Source organism: Thalassophryne amazonica, chromosome 17 (genome assembly GCF_902500255.1).
Source record: "Thalassophryne amazonica chromosome 17, fThaAma1.1, whole genome shotgun sequence".
Lineage (NCBI taxonomy): Eukaryota > Metazoa > Chordata > Actinopteri > Batrachoidiformes > Batrachoididae > Thalassophryne > Thalassophryne amazonica.
Window position 1 is genome coordinate 74,031,815 of NC_047119.1, and position 19,366 is coordinate 74,051,180.

At 47.7% G+C, this 19,366-nt stretch overlaps 1 protein-coding gene across 3 annotated transcripts in view; it reads right to left on the bottom strand.

The window, feature by feature from the left end:
* Positions 1 to 10,499, bottom strand: part of capslb (calcyphosine-like b) — a 57,943-nt gene extending 47,444 nt beyond the window's left edge. For 2 of the 3 annotated variants that reach the window (XM_034192860.1, XM_034192858.1), the window contains exon 1: positions 10,444 to 10,499. The gene's annotated coding sequence lies outside the window, so the exon portion shown is untranslated. The remainder of the gene's footprint in view (positions 1 to 10,443) is intronic. The other variant, XM_034192859.1, reaches the window with a different exon arrangement.
* Positions 10,500 to 19,366: the final 8,867 nt, after the last annotated feature.

The window sequence follows — 19,366 nt, forward strand, 5'->3', positions numbered from 1 at the left end:
TGCATCTCTCCTCCTCTCTCCCTCTTTCTCTCTCTCTGCCTCTCCCCCTCTCTCTCCCCCCTCTCTCTCTGCCTCTCTCCCCTCTTTCTCTCTCTCTGCCTCTCCCCCTCTCTCTCTCTGCCCCTCTCCCTCTCTCTCCCCTCCTCTCTCTCTGCCCCTCTCTCTCCCCCTCTCTCCCCTCTCTCTCTCTGCCTCTCTCTCTCCGTTTCTCCCTCTCTCCCTCTTTCTCTCTCTCTGCCTCTCCCCCTCTCTCTGCCTCTCTCCCTCTTTCTCTCCCCCTCTCTCTCTCTGCCTCTCTCCTTCTTTCTCTCTCTCTGCCTCTCCCCCTCTTTCTCTCTCTCTGCCTCTCCCCCTCTCTCTGCCTCTCTCCCTCTTTCTCTCTCTCTGCCTGCCTAGGGGTGATCAGGAAGCACGGCCTCCCCGATCTGAACCCGAGTGGTGTTCAGTTGTTGGATTTCTGTGCTAGCCACAGGTTGTCCATCACGTACTCCATGTTCAAGCACAAGGGTGTCCATAAGTGCACGTGGCACCAGGACACCCTGAGCCGGAGGTCGATGATCGACTTTGTAGTCATATCATCTGACCTTCGGCCACGTGTCTCGGACACTCGGGTGAAGAGAAGGGCTGAGCTGTCAACCGATAACCACCTGGTGGTGAATTGGATCCGCTGGGAGGGGAGGAAGCTGGTCAGACCTGGCAGGCCCAAACGTATCATGAGGGTCTGCTGGGAATGACTGGCGGAGCCCTCTGTCAGCGAGGTCTTCAACTCCCACCTCCGGGAGAGCTTCTCCCGGATCTCGGGGGAGGTTGGAGACATGGAGTCTGAGTGGACCATGTTCACCTCCATTGTCGATGCGGCCTGTCGCAGCTATGGTTGTAGGGTCTCTGGTGTCTGTCGTGGCAGCAATCCCCGAACCTGGTGGTGGACGCCGGAAGTAAGGGATGCCATCAGGCTGAAGAAGGAGCCCTACTTGTCTTTGTTGGCAGGTGGGGCTCCGGAGGCAGCTGACAGGTACCGGCAGGTACCGGCAGGCAAGCGTGCTGCAGCCTGTGCGGTCGCAGAGGCATAAACTCGGGTCTGGGAGGAGTTTGGGGAGGCCATGGAGGAGGACTATCAGTCGGCCTCGAAGAAATTCTGGCAAACCAGCCGACGCCTCCGGAGCTGGAAGCAGGTCTCCACCAACAATGTCTACAGTGCTGGTGGGGAGCTGTTGACCCTGACTGGGGATGTTGTCAGGCAGTGGAAGGAATACTTCGAGGATGTCCTCAATCCCATCGTCACATCTCTGAAGAGGAAGGAGAGACTGGGGACTCAGAGGCGGACTCATCCATCACCTAGGCCAAAGTCACAGAGGTGGTCAGAAAGCTCCTCTGTGGCAAGGCTCCTGGGGTGGATGAAATCCGTTCAAAGTACATTAATTCTCTGGATGTTGTGGGAGTGTCTTGGTTAACACATCTCTGCAACATCGCGTGGCGGTCAGGGACAGTGCCTCTGGATTGGCAGACCGGGGTGGTGGTCTCTCTGTTTAAGAAGGAGGACCAGAGGATGTGTTCCAACTACAGGGGGATCACACTCCTCAGCCTCCCCGGCAAGGTCTATTCCAGAGTACTGGAGAGGAGAATTCGGCCGATAGTCGAACCTTGGATTCAGGAGGAGCAGTGTGGTTTTCATCCTGGTCTTGGCACACTGGACCAGCTCTCGAGGGTTCATGGGAGTTCGCTCAACCAGTCCACATGTGTTTTGTGGATCTGGAGAAGGCGTTCAACCATGTCCCTCGAGGCGCCTTGTGGGGGGGTGCTCCGGGAATACGGGGCACTTTGTTAAGGGCTATCCGGTCCCTTTACAACCGCAGCAGGAGCTTGGTTCGCATTGCCGATAGTAAGTCAACCCTGTTCCCAGTGCATGTCGGTCTCCGCCAGCGCTGCCCTTTGTCGTCGGTTCTGTTCATTACCTTTATGGACAGAATTTCTAGGCACAGTCAGGGTGTAGAGGGGTCAGGTTTGGGAACCACAGAATCTCATCTGTTTGCAGACGATGTGGTTCTGTTGGCTTTGTCAAATCAGGACCTTCAGCGTGCAATGGAGCGGTTTGCAGCTGAGTGTGAAGCATCCGGGATGAAAATCAGCACGTCCAAATCCGAGGCCATGGTTCTCGACCGGAAAAAGGTGCTTTGCCCTCTTCAGGTCGGTGGAGTGTCCTTGGAGGAGTTTAAGTATCTCGGGGTCTTGTTCATGAGAGAGGGACGGATGGAGCGTGAGATCGACAGACGGATCGGTGCAGCATCTACAGTGATGCGGTCACTGGATCGGACCGTCGTGGTGAAGAGAGAGCTGAGTAGGGGGGAAAAGCTCTCCATTTATCGATCGATCTACATTCCAACCCTCACCTATGGTCATGAGATTTGGTTCATGACTGAAAGAACAAGATCACGAGTACAAGTGGCCGAGATGAGTTTCCTCCGCAGGGTGGCTGGGCGCTCCCTTAGAGATAGGGTGAGGAGCTCGGTCACTTGGGAGGAGCTCGGAGTTGAGCCGCTGCTAAGGTGTCGAAAGGAGCCAGCTGAGGTGGCCTGGGCATCTTTTTCGGATGCCCCCTGGACGCCTCGCTGGAGAGGTGTTCCGGGCATGCCCCATCAGGAGGAGGCCCTGGGGAAGACCCAGGACACGCTGGAGGGACTATGTCTCGCAGCTGGCTTGGGAATGCCTTGGGGTTCTCCTGAAGGAGCTGGGGGAGGTGTGTGTGGATCGGGAGGTCTGGGCGGCTTTGCTTGAGCTGCTGCCCCTGAGACCCAACCTGGGATGAAGTGGAAGAAAATGGATGGATGGATGGATGGATGGATGATCATTATGTACCCTATGGACTGCATTTATATAGCACTTTTCCATCTGCATCAGAAGCTCAAAGCACTTTACAATAATGTAATATACAAGTTTATCAGTTTGAACATTAAATATCTTGTCTTTGTGGTGTATTCAATTGAATATAGGTTGAAGAGGATTTGAAAATCATTGTATTCTGTTTTTATTTACATTTTACACCACATCCAAACTTCATTGAAATTGGGGTTGTATATATATGATTTATATCTGATTTATATGAGCGAAGCATTGCGCAGCAGCGCGAAGCTTGCTCATGGTACACTGTGGCCCAAACAGGAAGTGCCAAATTTTGAAACCACAGTGAAACAGCAAATGTCAAACATTTCTTGGATCGACACTTCCTGGATTGACAGATGAGACCTCATAGAATCCCACTGGAACTCAGTGGCAAGCTCACACTCAAACAGGAAGTGCCAAATTTTGAGTCAACAGTGAAACAGGAAATATCAAATGTTGAACACTTCCTGGCATGGGTGAAGCTAGAGCGGAGGCCAGGGTTTCACTGGACTCCCCTGAAATCTGACTGGACACAGATGATTGACATGTCACTGCACCACACGTCTGGTTGAAAAGATCTGCATTTTGAAATTAGTGAGTCACACTGACTGCTAGGTTCCTCCTGTCTAGTAGTTTGTGCTGTGTACCACAAAAAGTTCTAATCCACCCTAGTAGAATAAGAAAAATGTTTGCCTCAGATTTGAACTGAATGCGTCGTTTGAACCGTGAGCTAAAAATCACACCAAACTTATAGTGAGTGAACAACTGTATTTTATGCCAGAAATGAGGTCCAGGTTGTTAAAAGTAGCATTTCTCCTTTAATTTGGGGAGTCTTATATACACATGTTTAAGCTAACAGACAGCAGGTGGTTTATGCTCTGTTGGCTTATAAGCCTGTTCAACATTACCATTACGCATGCGCGGCATGCACTTCTGGTTGGCGGCTATCGGGACAAACAAAGCCATGTGCGCAGCTGTCAGTGCTTTTTATTATTTTTATTACATTTGTAATAAAAATTACCTTTTGATTTTACTGAGTGTGGTTATTGTAAAATTTGTCTCTGAATCGGTTTGTCCTTGTTTTGTTTAATCTGTACCGTCGGTCTGACAGGAACAGATCAAACAGGGAGTGACAGGGTGTGAGGTGTCCTTTATAATGTTCTTGGCTTTTTTTGAGGCAGCAGGAACAGTGCAGTTCTTCCAGAGTAAGGAGCGAGAAGCCGGTGATGTTCTGGGCCGTGTTGATGAAGCGCTTTCCTCTGAGCCACTGTGCAGCTGGTGCACCACACATATACAATATGTCAGAATGCGCTCTATGAGCACTGGTAAAAGGACACCAGCAGTCTGTGTATGATGATGTTCTTCCTGAGCACCGTCAGGAAGTGTAGTCTCTGCTCAGCCTTTTTCAGCATCTCCGAGGTGTTCACACTCCAGGACACATTCTCCTCAATGTGGACTCCCAGGAAGCAGAAGTCTGCCACCCTCCCCCGCTAATAATCAATGGTGTAATGTCCGTTTTCTTCTTCCTGAAGTCTATTATCAGTTCCTTGGTTTCTGAGATGTTGAGGAGAAGGTTCTTCTCCCTGCACCGCCCTATTAGCTGCCACACCTCATTCATGTAGGCAGACTCATCCCCTCAGGAGGTGAGGCCCACCACTGTGGTGTCGCCCACAAACTTTACAATGGTGTTACTGTGGTGGGCAGGGGTGCAGTCATAGGTGTAGAGGGCATAGAGCAGGGGGCTTAGCACACAGCCCTGTGGTGTGCCAGTGCTGAGCCTGGGGGCCATAGATGTGTGGTGGCCTACTCTGACTCTCTGGCTGCATTCAGACAGGAAGCTGTGTATCCACATGCAGATGGAGTGTGGGAGACCCAAGTCTCCCAGTTTGTCCACCAGTTTGTGAGGGAGGATGGTTTGAATCCAGAGCTGTAGTTGACAAACAGCAGCCACACATAGGTTCCCAGCTGCTCCAGGTGGTGTGATGTGATGTGACCCCTGACCAGCTTCTCAAAACATTTCATGTGACATGTCACATACGAGGTCTGTCAATAAAGTATAGGTCCTTTTTATTTTTTTCAAAAACTATATGGATTTCATTCATATGTTTTTACGTCAGACATGCTTGAACCCTCGTGCGCATGTGTGAGTTTTTCCACGCCTGTCGGTGACGTCATTCGCCTGTGAGCCCTCCTTGTGGGAGGAGTCGTCCAGCCCCTCGTCGGAATTCCTTTGTCTGAGAAGTTGCTGAGAGACTGGCGCTTTGTTTGATCAAAATTTTTTCTAAACCCGTGAGGCACATCCAAGTGTACACGGTTCGAAAAATTAAGCTGGTTTTCGGTGAAAATTTTAATGGCTGAGGAGAGATTTTGAGGTGATACTGTCGCTTTAAGGACTTCCAACACAGCGGGACGTCGTGCAGCGGTACCAAGCACCGTTGTCAGCCTGTTTCAAGCTGAAAACCTCCACATTTCAGGCTCTATTGATCCAGGACGTCGTGAGAGAACAGAGAAGTTTCAGAAGAAGTCGGTTTCAGCATTTTATCCAGATATTCCACTGTTAAAGGAGATTTTTTTAATGAAAGACGTGTGGGCGGATTGCAGCGTCGGCTCGCAGCCGCTGCAATGCTCCGCCACAGGAAAAACACCTCCGTTGGAAGCCTTAAGGACAAGTTGGAACATGTCCAGCTGTTAAACAATTTCTCATATACTCACTCCACTGAAAGCCATCAAAAGCCGCCTGGATTTTACAAATGGTTATCAACACGGAGGTGTTTTTCCTATGCCGCCGCACCGCGCCGGCTGCGTCCCGATGCGCAGACCCGTCCGCACGTCTTTCATTAAAAAAATCTCCTTTAACAGTGGAATATCCGGATAAAATGCTGAAACCGACTTCTTCTGAAACTTCTCTGTTCTCTCACGACGTCCTGGATCAACAGAGCCTGAAATGTGGAGGTTTTCAGCTTGAAACAGGCTGTCGACGGCGCCTCGGAGCGCTGCGCGACGTCCCGCTGTGTTGGAAGTCCTTAAAGCGACAGTATCACCTCAAAATCTCTCATCAGCTGTAAAAATTTTCACCGGCAACCAGCTTAATTTTTCGAACCGTGTCCACTTCGAAGTGCCTCACAGGTTTAGAAAAAATTTTGATCAAACAAAGCGCCAGTCTCTCAGCAACTTCTCAGACAAAGGAATTCCGACGAGGGGCTGGATGACTCCTCCCACAAGGAGTGCTCACAGGCGAATGACGTCACCGACAGGCGTGGAAAAACTCACGCATGCGCACGAGGGTTCAAGCATGTCTGACGTAAAAACATATGAATGAAATCCATATAGTTTTTGAAAAAAATAAAAAGGACCTATACTTTATTGACAGACCTCGTATGTTACCCTGTAACATGAACTAAGCATGACACATGATGCAAACTGTTACTTTTTAAAACCCAATTAACTCAACCAATAATTTGCATAATTTTTTACCAAAATTGGAGCAACTTTAACTTTTGACCCCTGTACAAACTGAAACTGACCTTTGTCACCATTCTTGCTGCTTTTACCACATAACTCCATAACATTCAGTCACAGATTGTCCAAACTAGACCTTTTTGGAATCTTTATGATCAGGCAAATAATCTGGTGTAGTTTTCTATATGATTGGAGCATCTTTTAATTTAGACCCCTGTGTAATTCTTCAATTCACCCCTACCTGGCTGCCTAATGAAAATTCAAGTGGCCAATCAGTTTTTTTAAGAGTTCATGTCTGTGGATTATTTGTGCTGAATTTGATGTTTGTATCACCATATGCAGGATTCCACGCTAAATATTCTCTTATCTGCTGCACTATATATGAGATAGAAGATGCTGCTCCTCACTGTTTCTCAATTGCCCTCAAAAGTATTGAACACTTGGTATTTCACACATTACATTTTTTTTATTCCATTTCAAAAACATTTTTTTCCTCTAAAATTATCTTCCTTAAACTCAAACTGAAAGCAAATCTCTACAACTTTAAAAATTTGAAAATATGAAATCCATCTTCCTGATGAAGTGGGTGTAGAGGAGGATTTTCTTACAACCGGAACTGGGGATGTTGTGTAAAATGTAAATAAAACAGAATACAATGATTTGCAAATCATCTTCAACATATATTCAACTGAACACACCACAAAGACAAGATATTTAATGTTCAAACTGATATACTTTATTGTTTTTGTGCAAATATTTGCTCATTTTGAAATGAATGCCTGCAACATGTTTCAAAAAAGCTGGAAAAGGGGCAACAAAAGACTGATAAAGTTGATAAATGCTCAAAGAACACCTAATTGGAAACAGGTGAGTGTCATGATTGGGTATAAAAGGAGCATCCACAAAAGTCTCAGCCATTCACAAGCAAGGATGGGGTGAGGATCACCACTTTGTGAACAACTGCATGAAAAAAATAGTCCAACAGTTTAAGAACAATGTTTCTCAACGTTCAGTTGCAAGGAATTTAGGGATTCCATCATCTACAGTCCATAATATAATCAGAAGATTCAGAGAATCTGGAGAACTTTCTACACATAAGCGGCAAGGCCGAAAACCAACACTGAATTCCCGTGACAATTGATCCCTCAGGCGGCACTGCATTAAAAACATGTGTAAAGGATCTTACTACGTGGGCTCAGGAACACTTCAGAAAACCATTGTCAGTTAACACAGTTTGTCGCTACATCTACAAGTGCAAGTTAAAACTCTACCATGCAAAGAGAAAGTCATACATCAACAACACCCAGAAACGCCGCCTCCTTCTCTGGGCCCGAGCTCATTTGAAATGGACAGACACAAAGTGGAAAAGTGTGCTGTGGTCTGATGAGTCCACATTTCAAATTGTGTTTGGAAATCATGGACGTCGTGTCCTCTGGACAAAAGAGGAAAAAGACCATCCAGATTGTTACCAGCACAAAGTTCAAAAGCCAGCAACTGTGATGGTATGGGGGTGTGTTAGTGCCCATGGCATGGGCAACTTACACATCTGTGATGGTACCTTCAATGCTGAAAGGTACATCCAGGTTTTGGAGCAACACATGCTGCCATCCAAGCAACGTCTTTTTCAGGGACGTCCCTGCTTATTTCAGCAAGACAATGCCAAGACACATTCTGCACGTGTTACAACAGCGTGGCTTCGTAGTAAAAGAGTGCAGGTACTAGACTGGCCTGCCTGCAGTCCAGACCTGTCGCCCATTGAAAATGTGTGGCGCATTATGAAGCGAAAAATACGACAACGGAGACCCCGGACTGTTGAACAACTGAAGTCGTACATCAAGCAAGAATGGGAAAGAATTCCACCTACAAAGATTCAACAATTAGTGTCCTCAGTTCCCAAATGCTTATTGAGTGTTGTTAGAAGGAAAGGTGATGTAACACAGTGGGAAACATACCACTGCCCTTACCAAAAAGTAGTACATGCAAGTATGTTTCAAGTATACTTCCAGTTTATTTTTGATATACTTATCTGTACTATTTTTTTGGTAAGGGTGCCCCAGCTTTTTTGAAACGTGTTGCAGGCATCCATTTCAAAATGAACAAATATTTGCACAAAAACAATAAAGTTTATCAGTTTGAACATTAAATATCTTGTCTTTGTGGTGTATTCAATTGAATATAGGTTGAAGAGGATTTGAAAATCATTGTATTCTGTTTTTATTTACATTTTACACAACGTCCCAACTTCATTGGAACTGGGGTTGTACAGAGACATCCTGGATGAAAACCTGCTCCAGAGCGCTCTTGACCTCAGACTGGGGCGATGGTTCATCTTTCAGCAGGACAATGACCCTAAACACACAACCAAGATATCAAAGGAGTGGCTTCAGGACAACTCTGTGAATGTCCTTGAGTGGTCCAGCCAGAGCCCAGACCTGAATCCAACTGAACATCTCTTGAGAGATCTGAAAATGTCTGTGCACCGACACTCCCCATCCAACCTGATGGAGCTTGAGAGGTGCTGCAAAGAGGAATGGACCAAACTGCCCAAAGATAGGTGCACCAAGCTTGTGGCATCATATTCAAGAAGACTTGAAGCTGGAATTGCTGCCAAAAGGGGCATCAACAAAGTATTGAACAAAGGCTGTGAATACTTACTGACATGGGATTTGTTAGTGTTTAATTTTAATAAATTTGCAAAAAGTTAAAAAGAAACAAACAAAAAAACAAAAAAAACGTTTTTCATGTTGCCATTATGGGGTGTTGTGTGTAGAAGTTTGAGAAAAAAAATTTACTCCATTTTGGAATAAGACTGCATCATATAATGTGGAAGAAGTGAAGTGCCGTGAAAACTTTCCAGGTGCTCTGTACACGCTGACGATCATTTATAGCCAGTCACTTTAAATCATCTCAGCTGTTTTTCATTGCGACACACTGAGCGAGTGCATGCAGTCTGTCTCTGCATCACCACTCTGAGCTTCATAGTGGAGTAGAGCAGAGAAGGATGTTCTTTCACCAAATGGAGCGGCTATACGCCCAACTGTTGGTTCAATAAAGTAAATCCGCAATGAGCACGCTTGTAAGCTCACTTCCAGTTTCAATGCAGGATGGAAAAAAAGCGGATATTTTTTCACCAGCTGTGGGAGGGTTCGCAGCCCGCGGAGGAGCTGTGATCTAAAGCGGTTCTGTTTGGTTCATCACACCCAGGGAACAGTGTCAAACGAACACCATCTTACAGCCCACAAGCAGCATTTTGTTCAAAAACGGTTTCGTCGTTAACAGGCTTCTGTTTTGATCCATTGCTGTGTTTTCACAGTAATTAAAGACAACGCCGTTAAATGTGTCAAACATACGCCGCAATAGAGCCTTAAAAAGTGGTGTAAAAATGTAGTTTAGATGACAAAATGTGTCAAATACATGATCACGGTTGGGCGAATAAGATAAAACATGATATTTATCTGCCCAATGACTGGGCGAATAGCCTTTGCCTTCACCAAAACAGATCAAAGTCTTGCATCTCAGATGTACCTTCTGGCAATTTGTTGGTGAACTTTCAGGCCTTCTTGTTAATAAAAGCCTCCTCTGTACCACTTCATCATGAAGCTGTAAACACAGATTTACCACAGAGTTTCATACTGTTTGTATTTCTACATAACTGATGTAAATAAAGTCCAAGACATGTTCAGCAGATTCACCATCAGAGAGCCTCGACCACTACAGACTGTTAAAGGGGGAACACACGGTATGAAGAACAGGGGGATGGAACCTTTTTCAGGGTCATTTGGGTTGTTTCTCTTGTCATTATGATTTAAAAAGACGAAACACAGCTGTTTGACAAAAAGTGGCTTCACCCGACCACAAACCACGAGCAAAAACAAAAGTTTTGCCATCATTCATATGATGAGCACAACTGTAAATATTTGCATTTGTGACACCACCGTCAGACTGAAACCGGAGACAGACCTTCAGCTGCTGCTTCTGTGGTTTGCTGTGTCACCCAGACATTAAAACACACACACACGCTTCACTGTGCGGGTCAAGACCAGCCGAAGGTAAACAGACTGATCAACTCCGGTCCTGATCAATAATCGATCAGTTTTTTGGACTTACCTGCAGATCAGTTCTCCTGCTGCTCTGCTTCACACCAACACTTCCCCAAACATGCAGGCGTTGCTATAGAAACCTTCTCCCTGCTGATTGGCTTCTTGCTCAAACCTGGTAAGGGGGGGGGGGGGTGTCAACTGAGAACCAGAGCGCCTTTATTAGAGAGAGCGGTGTCAACTGAGAACCAGAGCGTCTTTATTAGAGAGAGCGGTGTCAACTGAGAACCAGAGCGTCTTTATTAGAGAGAGCGGTGTCAACTCAGAGCCAGAGCGCCTTTATTAGAGAGAGCGGTGTCAACTGAGAACCAGAGCGTCTTTATTAGAGAGAGCGGTGTCAACTCAGAGCCAGAGCGTCTTTATTAGAGAGAGCGGTGTCAACTCAGAGCCAGAGCGCCTTTATTAGAGAGAGCGGTGTCAACTGAGAACCAGAGCGCCTTTATTAGAGAGAGCGGTGTCAACTGAGAACCAGAGCGTCTTTATTAGAGAGAGCGGTGTCAACTGAGAACCAGAGTGCCTTTATTAGAGAGAGCGGTGTCAACTGAGAACCAGAGTGCCTTTATTAGAGAGAGCGGTGTCAACTCAGAGCCAGAGCGCCTTTATTAGAGAGAGCGGTGTCAACTGAGAACCAGAGCGCCTTTATTAGAGAGAGCGGTGTCAACTGAGAACCAGAGTGCCTTTATTAGAGAGAGCGGTGTCAACTCAGAGCCAGAGCGCCTTTATTAGAGAGAGCGGTGTCAACTCAGAGCCAGAGCGTCTTTATTAGAGAGAGCGGTGTCAACTCAGAGCCAGAGCGCCTTTATTAGAGAGAGCGGTGTCAACTGAGAACCAGAGCGCCTTTATTAGAGAGAGCGGTGTCAACTGAGAACCAGAGCGTCTTTATTAGAGAGAGCGGTGTCAACTCAGAGCCAGAGCGCCTTTATTAGAGAGAGCGGTGTCAACTGAGAACCAGAGTGCCTTTATTAGAGACAGCGGTGTCAACTGAGAACCAGAGTGCCTTTATTAGAGAGAGCGGTGTCAACTCAGAGCCAGAGCGCCTTTATTAGAGAGAGCGGTGTCAACTGAGAACCAGAGCGCCTTTATTAGAGAGAGCGGTGTCAACTGAGAACCAGAGCGTCTTTATTAGAGAGAGCGGTGTCAACTGAGAACCAGAGTGCCTTTATTAGAGAGAGCGGTGTCAACTCAGAGCCAGAGTGCCTTTATTAGAGAGAGCGGTGTCAACTGACAACCAGAGCGCCTTTATTAGAGAGAGCGGTGTCAACTGAGAACCAGAGCGCCTTTATTAGAGAGAGCGGTGTCAACTCAGAGCCAGAGTGCCTTTATTAGAGAGAGCGGTGTCAACTCAGAGCCAGAGTGCCTTTATTAGAGAGAGCGGTGTCAACTGAGAACCAGAGCGCCTTTATTAGAGAGAGCGCCTTTATTAGAGAGAGCGGTGTCAACTGAGAACCAGAGCGCCTTTATTAGAGAGAGCGGTGTCAACTCAGAGCCAGAGTGCCTTTATTAGAGAGAGCGGTGTCAACTCAGAGCCAGAGTGCCTTTATTAGAGAGAGCGGTGTCAACTGAGAACCAGAGCACCTTTATTAGAGAGAGCGGTGTCAACTCAGAGCCAGAGTGCCTTTATTAGAGAGAGCGGTGTCAACTCAGAGCCAGAGCGCCTTTATTAGAGAGAGCGGTGTCAACTCAGAGCCAGAGCGCCTTTATTAGAGAGAGCGCCTTTATTAGAGAGAGCGGTGTCAACTGAGAACCAGAGCGCCTTTATTAGAGAGAGCGGTGTCAACTCAGAGCCAGAGCGCCTTTATTAGAGGGAGCGGTGTCAACTCAGAGCCAGAGTGCCTTTATTAGAGAGAGCGGTGTCAACTGAGAACCAGAGCGTCTTTATTAGAGAGAGCGGTGTCAACTCAGAGCCAGAGCGCCTTTATTAGAGAGAGCGGTGTCAACTGAGAACCTGAGCGCCTTTATTAGAGAGAGCGGTGTCAACTGAGAACCAGAGTGCCTTTATTAGAGAGAGCGGTGTCAACTCAGAGCCAGAGCGCCTTTATTAGAGAGAGCGGTGTCAACTGAGAACCAGAGCGCCTTTATTAGAGAGAGCGGTGTCAACTGAGAACCAGAGCGTCTTTATTAGAGAGAGCGGTGTCAACTGAGAACCAGAGTGCCTTTATTAGAGAGAGCGGTGTCAACTCAGAGCCAGAGTGCCTTTATTAGAGAGAGCGGTGTCAACTGACAACCAGAGCGCCTTTATTAGAGAGAGCGGTGTCAACTGAGAACCAGAGCGCCTTTATTAGAGAGAGCGGTGTCAACTCAGAGCCAGAGTGCCTTTATTAGAGAGAGCGGTGTCAACTCAGAGCCAGAGTGCCTTTATTAGAGAGAGCGGTGTCAACTGAGAACCAGAGCGCCTTTATTAGAGAGAGCGCCTTTATTAGAGAGAGCGGTGTCAACTGAGAACCAGAGCGCCTTTATTAGAGAGAGCGGTGTCAACTCAGAGCCAGAGTGCCTTTATTAGAGAGAGCGGTGTCAACTCAGAGCCAGAGTGCCTTTATTAGAGAGAGCGGTGTCAACTGAGAACCAGAGCGCCTTTATTAGAGAGAGCGGTGTCAACTCAGAGCCAGAGTGCCTTTATTAGAGAGAGCGGTGTCAACTCAGAGCCAGAGCGCCTTTATTAGAGAGAGCGGTGTCAACTCAGAGCCAGAGCGCCTTTATTAGAGAGAGCGCCTTTATTAGAGAGAGCGGTGTCAACTGAGAACCAGAGCGCCTTTATTAGAGAGAGCGGTGTCAACTCAGAGCCAGAGCGCCTTTATTAGAGAGAGCGGTGTCAACTCAGAGCCAGAGCGCCTTTATTAGAGGGAGCGGTGTCAACTCAGAGCCAGAGCGCCTTTATTAGAGAGAGCGGTGTCAACTCAGAGCCAGAGCGCCTTTATTAGAGAGAGCGGTGTCAACTGAGAACCAGAGCGCCTTTATTAGAGAGAGCGGTGTCAACTGAGAACCAGAGCGCCTTTATTAGAGAGAGCGGTGTCAACTCAGAGCCAGAGCGCCTTTATTAGAGGGAGCGGTGTCAACTCAGAGCCAGAGCGCCTTTATTAGAGAGAGCGGTGTCAACTGAGAACCAGAGTGCCTTTATTAGAGAGAGCGGTGTCAACTCAGAGCCAGAGCGCCTTTATTAGAGAGAGCGGTGTCAACTGAGAACCAGAGCGCCTTTATTAGAGAGAGCGGTGTCAACTCAGAGCCAGAGTGCCTTTATTAGAGAGAGCGGTGTCAACTGAGAACCAGAGCGCCTTTATTAGAGAGAGCGGTGTCAACTCAGAGACAGAGTGCCTTTATTAGACAGAGCGGTGTCAACTGAGAACCAGAGTGCCTTTATTAGAGAGAGCGGTGTCAACTCAGAGCCAGAGTGCCTTTATTAGAGAGAGAGGTGTCAACTCAAAGCCAGAGCGCCTTCATTAGAGAGAGCGGTGTCAACTCAGAGCCAGAGTGCCTTTATTAGAGAGAGAGCCTTTATTAGAGAGAGCGGTGTCAACTGAGAACCAGAGCGCCTTTATTAGAGAGAGCGGTGTCAACTCAGAGCCAGAGCGCCTTTATTAGAGAGAGCGGTGTCAACTCAGAGCCAGAGCGCCTTTATTAGAGGGAGCGGTGTCAACTCAGAGCCAGAGCGCCTTTATTAGAGGGAGCGGTGTCAACTCAGAGCCAGAGCGCCTTTATTAGAGAGAGCGGTGTCAACTGAGAACCAGAGCGCCTTTATTAGAGAGAGCGGTGTCAACTCAGAGCCAGAGCGCCTTTATTAGAGGGAGCGGTGTCAACTCAGAGCCAGAGCGCCTTTATTAGAGAGAGCGGTGTCAACTCAGAGCCAGAGCGCCTTTATTAGAGAGAGCGGTGTCAACTGATAACCAGAGCGCCTTTATTAGAGAGAGCGGTGTCAACTGAGAACCAGAGCGCCTTTATTAGAGAGAGCGGTGTCAACTCAGAGCCAGAGCGCCTTTATTAGAGGGAGCGGTGTCAACTCAGAGCCAGAGCGCCTTTATTAGAGAGAGCGGTGTCAACTGAGAACCAGAGTGCCTTTATTAGAGAGAGCGGTGTCAACTCAGAGCCAGAGCGCCTTTATTAGAGAGAGCGGTGTCAACTGAGAACCAGAGCGCCTTTATTAGAGAGAGCGGTGTCAACTGAGAACCAGAGCGCCTTTATTAGAGAGAGCGGTGTCAACTCAGAGCCAGAGTGCCTTTATTAGAGAGAGCGGTGTCAACTCAGAGCCAGAGTGCCTTTATTAGAGAGAGCGGTGTCAACTGAGAACCAGAGCGCCTTTATTAGAGAGAGCGGTGTCAACTCAGAGCCAGAGTGCCTTTATTAGAGAGAGCGGTGTCAACTCAGAGCCAGAGCGCCTTTATTAGAGAGAGCGGTGTCAACTCAGAGCCAGAGCGCCTTTATTAGAGAGAGCGCCTTTATTAGAGAGAGCGGTGTCAACTGAGAACCAGAGCGCCTTTATTAGAGAGAGCGGTGTCAACTCAGAGCCAGAGCGCCTTTATTAGAGAGAGCGGTGTCAACTCAGAGCCAGAGCGCCTTTATTAGAGGGAGCGGTGTCAACTCAGAGCCAGAGCACCTTTATTAGAGAGAGCGGTGTCAACTCAGAGCCAGAGCGCCTTTATTAGAGAGAGCGGTGTCAACTGAGAACCAGAGCGCCTTTATTAGAGAGAGCGGTGTCAACTGAGAACCAGAGCGCCTTTATTAGAGAGAGCGGTGTCAACTCAGAGCCAGAGCGCCTTTATTAGAGGGAGCGGTGTCAACTCAGAGCCAGAGCGCCTTTATTAGAGAGAGCGGTGTCAACTGAGAACCAGAGCGCCTTTATTAGAGAGAGCGGTGTCAACTCAGAGCCAGAGTGCCTTTATTAGAGAGAGCGGTGTCAACTGAGAACCAGAGCGCCTTTATTAGAGAGAGCGGTGTCAACTCAGAGCCAGAGTGCCTTTATTAGAGAGAGCGGTGTCAACTGAGAACCAGAGCGCCTTTATTAGAGAGAGCGGTGTCAACTCAGAGACAGAGTGCCTTTATTAGACAGAGCGGTGTCAACTGAGAACCAGAGTGCCTTTATTAGAGAGAGCGGTGTCAACTCAGAGCCAGAGTGCCTTTATTAGAGAGAGAGGTGTCAACTCAAAGCCAGAGCGCCTTCATTAGAGAGAGCGGTGTCAACTCAGAGCCAGAGTGCCTTTATTAGAGAGAGAGCCTTTATTAGAGAGAGCGGTGTCAACTGAGAACCAGAGCGCCTTTATTAGAGAGAGCGGTGTCAACTCAGAGCCAGAGCGCCTTTATTAGAGGGAGCGGTGTCAACTCAGAGCCAGAGCGCCTTTATTAGAGAGAGCGGTGTCAACTCAGAGCCAGAGCGCCTTTATTAGAGAGAGCGGTGTCAACTGAGAACCAGAGCGCCTTTATTAGAGAGAGCGGTGTCAACTCAGAGCCAGAGCGCCTTTATTAGAGGGAGCGGTGTCAACTGAGAACCAGAGTGCCTTTATTAGAGAGAGCGGTGTCAACTCAGAACCAGAGTGCCTTTATTAGAGAGAGCGGTGTCAACTGAGAACCAGAGCGCCTTTATTAGAGAGAGCGGTGTCAACTCAGAGCCAGAGCGCCTTTATTAGAGAGAGCGGTGTCAACTCAGAGCCAGAGCGCCTTTATTAGAGGGAGCGGTGTCAACTCAGAGCCAGAGCGCCTTTATTAGAGAGAGCGGTGTCAACTGAGAACCAGAGCGCCTTTATTAGAGGGAGCGGTGTCAACTCAGAGCCAGAGCGCCTTTATTAGAGGGAGCGGTGTCAACTCAGAGCCAGAGCGCCTTTATTAGAGAGAGCGGTGTCAACTCAGAGCCAGAGCGCCTTTATTAGAGAGAGCGGTGTCAACTGATAACCAGAGCGCCTTTATTAGAGAGAGCGGTGTCAACTGAGAACCAGAGCGCCTTTATTAGAGAGAGCGGTGTCAACTCAGAGCCAGAGCGCCTTTATTAGAGGGAGCGGTGTCAACTCAGAGCCAGAGCGCCTTTATTAGAGAGAGCGGTGTCAACTGAGAACCAGAGTGCCTTTATTAGAGAGAGCGGTGTCAACTCAGAGCCAGAGCGCCTTTATTAGAGAGAGCGGTGTCAACTGAGAACCAGAGCGCCTTTAGTAGAGAGAGCGGTGTCAACTCAGAGCCAGAGTGCCTTTATTAGAGAGAGCGGTGTCAACTGAGAACCAGAGCGCCTTTATTAGAGAGAGCGGTGTCAACTGAGAACCAGAGCGCCTTTATTAGAGAGAGCGGTGTCAACTCAGAGACAGAGTGCCTTTATTAGACAGAGCGGTGTCAACTGAGAACCAGAGTGCCTTTATTAGAGAGAGCGGTGTCAACTCAGAACCAGAGTGCCTTTATTAGAGAGAGCGGTGTCAACTGAGAACCAGAGTGCCTTTATTAGAGAGAGCGGTGTCAACTGAGAACCAGAGTGCCTTTATTAGAGAGAGCGGTGTCAACTGAGAACCAGAGTGCCTTTATTAGAGAGAGCGGTGTCAACTGAGAACCAGAGTGCCTTTATTAGACAGAGTGGTGTCAACTGAGAACCAGAGTGCCTTTATTAGAGAGAGCGGTGTCAACTGAGAACCAGAGTGCCTTTATTAGAGAGAGCGGTGTCAACTCAGAGCCAGAGTGCCTTTATTAGAGAGAGCGGTGTCAACTGAGAACCAGAGTGCCTTTATTAGAGAGAGCGGTGTCAACTGAGAACCAGAGTGCCTTTATTAGAGAGAGCGGTGTCAACTGAGAACCAGAGTGCCTTTATTAGACAGAGTGGTGTCAACTGAGAACCAGAGTGCCTTTATTAGAGAGAGCGGTGTCAACTGAGAACCAGAGCGCCTTTATTAGAGAGAGCGGTGTCAAGTGAGAACCAGAGCGCCTTTATTAGAGAGAGCGGTGTCAACTCAGAGCCAAAGCGCCTTTATTAGAGAGAGCGGTGTCAAGTGAGAACCAGAGCGCCTTTATTAGAGAGAGCAGTGTCAACTCAGAGCCAGAGCGCCTTTATTAGAGAGAGCGGTGTCAACTCAGAGCCAGAGCGCCTTTATTAGAGAGAGCGGTGTCAACTGAGAACCAGAGTGCCTTTATTAGAGAGAGCGCCTTTATTAGAGAGAGCGGTGTCAAGTGAGAACCAGAGTGCCTTTATTAGAGAGAGCGCCTTTATTAGAGAGAGCGGTGTCAAGTGAGAACCAGAGCGCCTTTATTAGAGAGAGCGCCTTTATTAGAGAGAGCGGTGTCAACTCAGAGCCAGAGCGCCTTTATTAGAGAGAGCGGTGTCAACTCAGAGCCAGAGCGCCTTTATTAGAGAGAGCGGTGTCAACTCAGAGCCAGAGCGCCTTTATTAGAGAGAGAGCCTTTATTAGAGAGAGCGGTGTCAACTGAGAACCAGAGCGCCTTTATTAGAGAGAGCGGTGTCAACTCAGAGCCAGAGCGCCTTTATTAGAGAGAGCGGTGTCAACTGAGAACCAGAGCGCCTTTATTAGAGAGAGCGGTGTCAACTGAGAACCAGAGCGCCTTTATTAGAGAGAGCGGTGTCAACTGAGAACCAGAGCGCCTTTATTAGAGAGAGCGGTGTCAACTGAGAACCAGAGCGCCTTTATTAGAGAGAGCGGTGTCAACTGAGAACCAGAGCGCCTTTATTAGAGAGAGCGGTGTCAACTGAGAACCAGAGCGCCTTTATTAGAGAGAGCGGTGTCAACTGAGAACCAGAGCGCCTTTATTAGAGAGAGCGGTGTCAACTGAGAACCAGAGCGCCTTTATTAGAGAGAGCTGTGTCAACTGAGAACCAGAGCGCCTTTATTAGAGAGAGCGGTGTCAACTGAGAACCAGAGCGCCTTTATTAGCGAGAGCGGTGTCAACTCAGAACCAGAGTGCCTTTATTAGAGAGAGCGGTGTCAACTGAGAACCAGAGCGCCTTTATTAGAGAGAGCGGTGTCAACTGAGAACCAGAGCGCCTTTATTAGAGAGAGCGGTGTCAACTGAGAACCAGAGCGCCTTTATTAGAGAGAGCGGTGTCAACTGAGAACCAGAGCGCCTTTATTAGAGAGAGCGGTGTCAACTGAGAACCAGAGCGCCTTTATTAGAGAGAGCGGTGTCAACTGAGAACCAGAGCGCCTTTATTAGAGAGAGCGGTGTCAACTCAGAACCAGAGTGCCTTTATTAGAGAGAGCGGTGTCAACTGAGAACCAGAGTGCCTTTATTAGAATGGCAACATGACGAGTCGAAAAGAAAAATCGGTCATGTGACTCATGGTGCCATCTTGGGTTCAAAATATCGTTGGCTGTTAATGTCTGCATGTAAATTCAGCTATTTTTTTATTTATTCACTGACAATGTCAGGTTGTTGTGTGTTTGGAGGCACAAATAGACACAACAAGGGCTTCAAGATGTACAGATTCCCTTCAGATCCCAACAGAAGAAACATTTGTGAAAATCAAGTCAGCGTGTGGGATGGAAGCGACTTCATCATCAAAGTTTTGAGAGGTAAATTTATTGTTCAGTCCCATGTTCAGTAAAACTCACCTAAACCATCATCATATAAATCAGATATTCACAGTCACCGGACAATAAAGTCACAAACGTATTGTATTGTTTTCCATGTAATAAACACTGTGTATAACGGATTTTGTATAATGGATTTTTCACTCACATTGGATAAAATGTTCCATCCGATCATAATTCCATTCGTATTTCCATTAAAAACCCCTCGCATGGAGTCATTTCTGTGATTAAAAGTCCGACCGTTTATTTTTTTCACACCTTGCTCAGACCCCTGTGGAACCCCAAATTTCATGTCACTAAGGTTAGAGGTAGTGTTACTGTACAAAACACAGTGAGAACGACTGGTCAAGTATGACATCAGCCATGTAACGGCACTCCCAGTAATCCCAAAATGATTTTCCAGCCTATCAAGTAGAATATGATGATCCACTG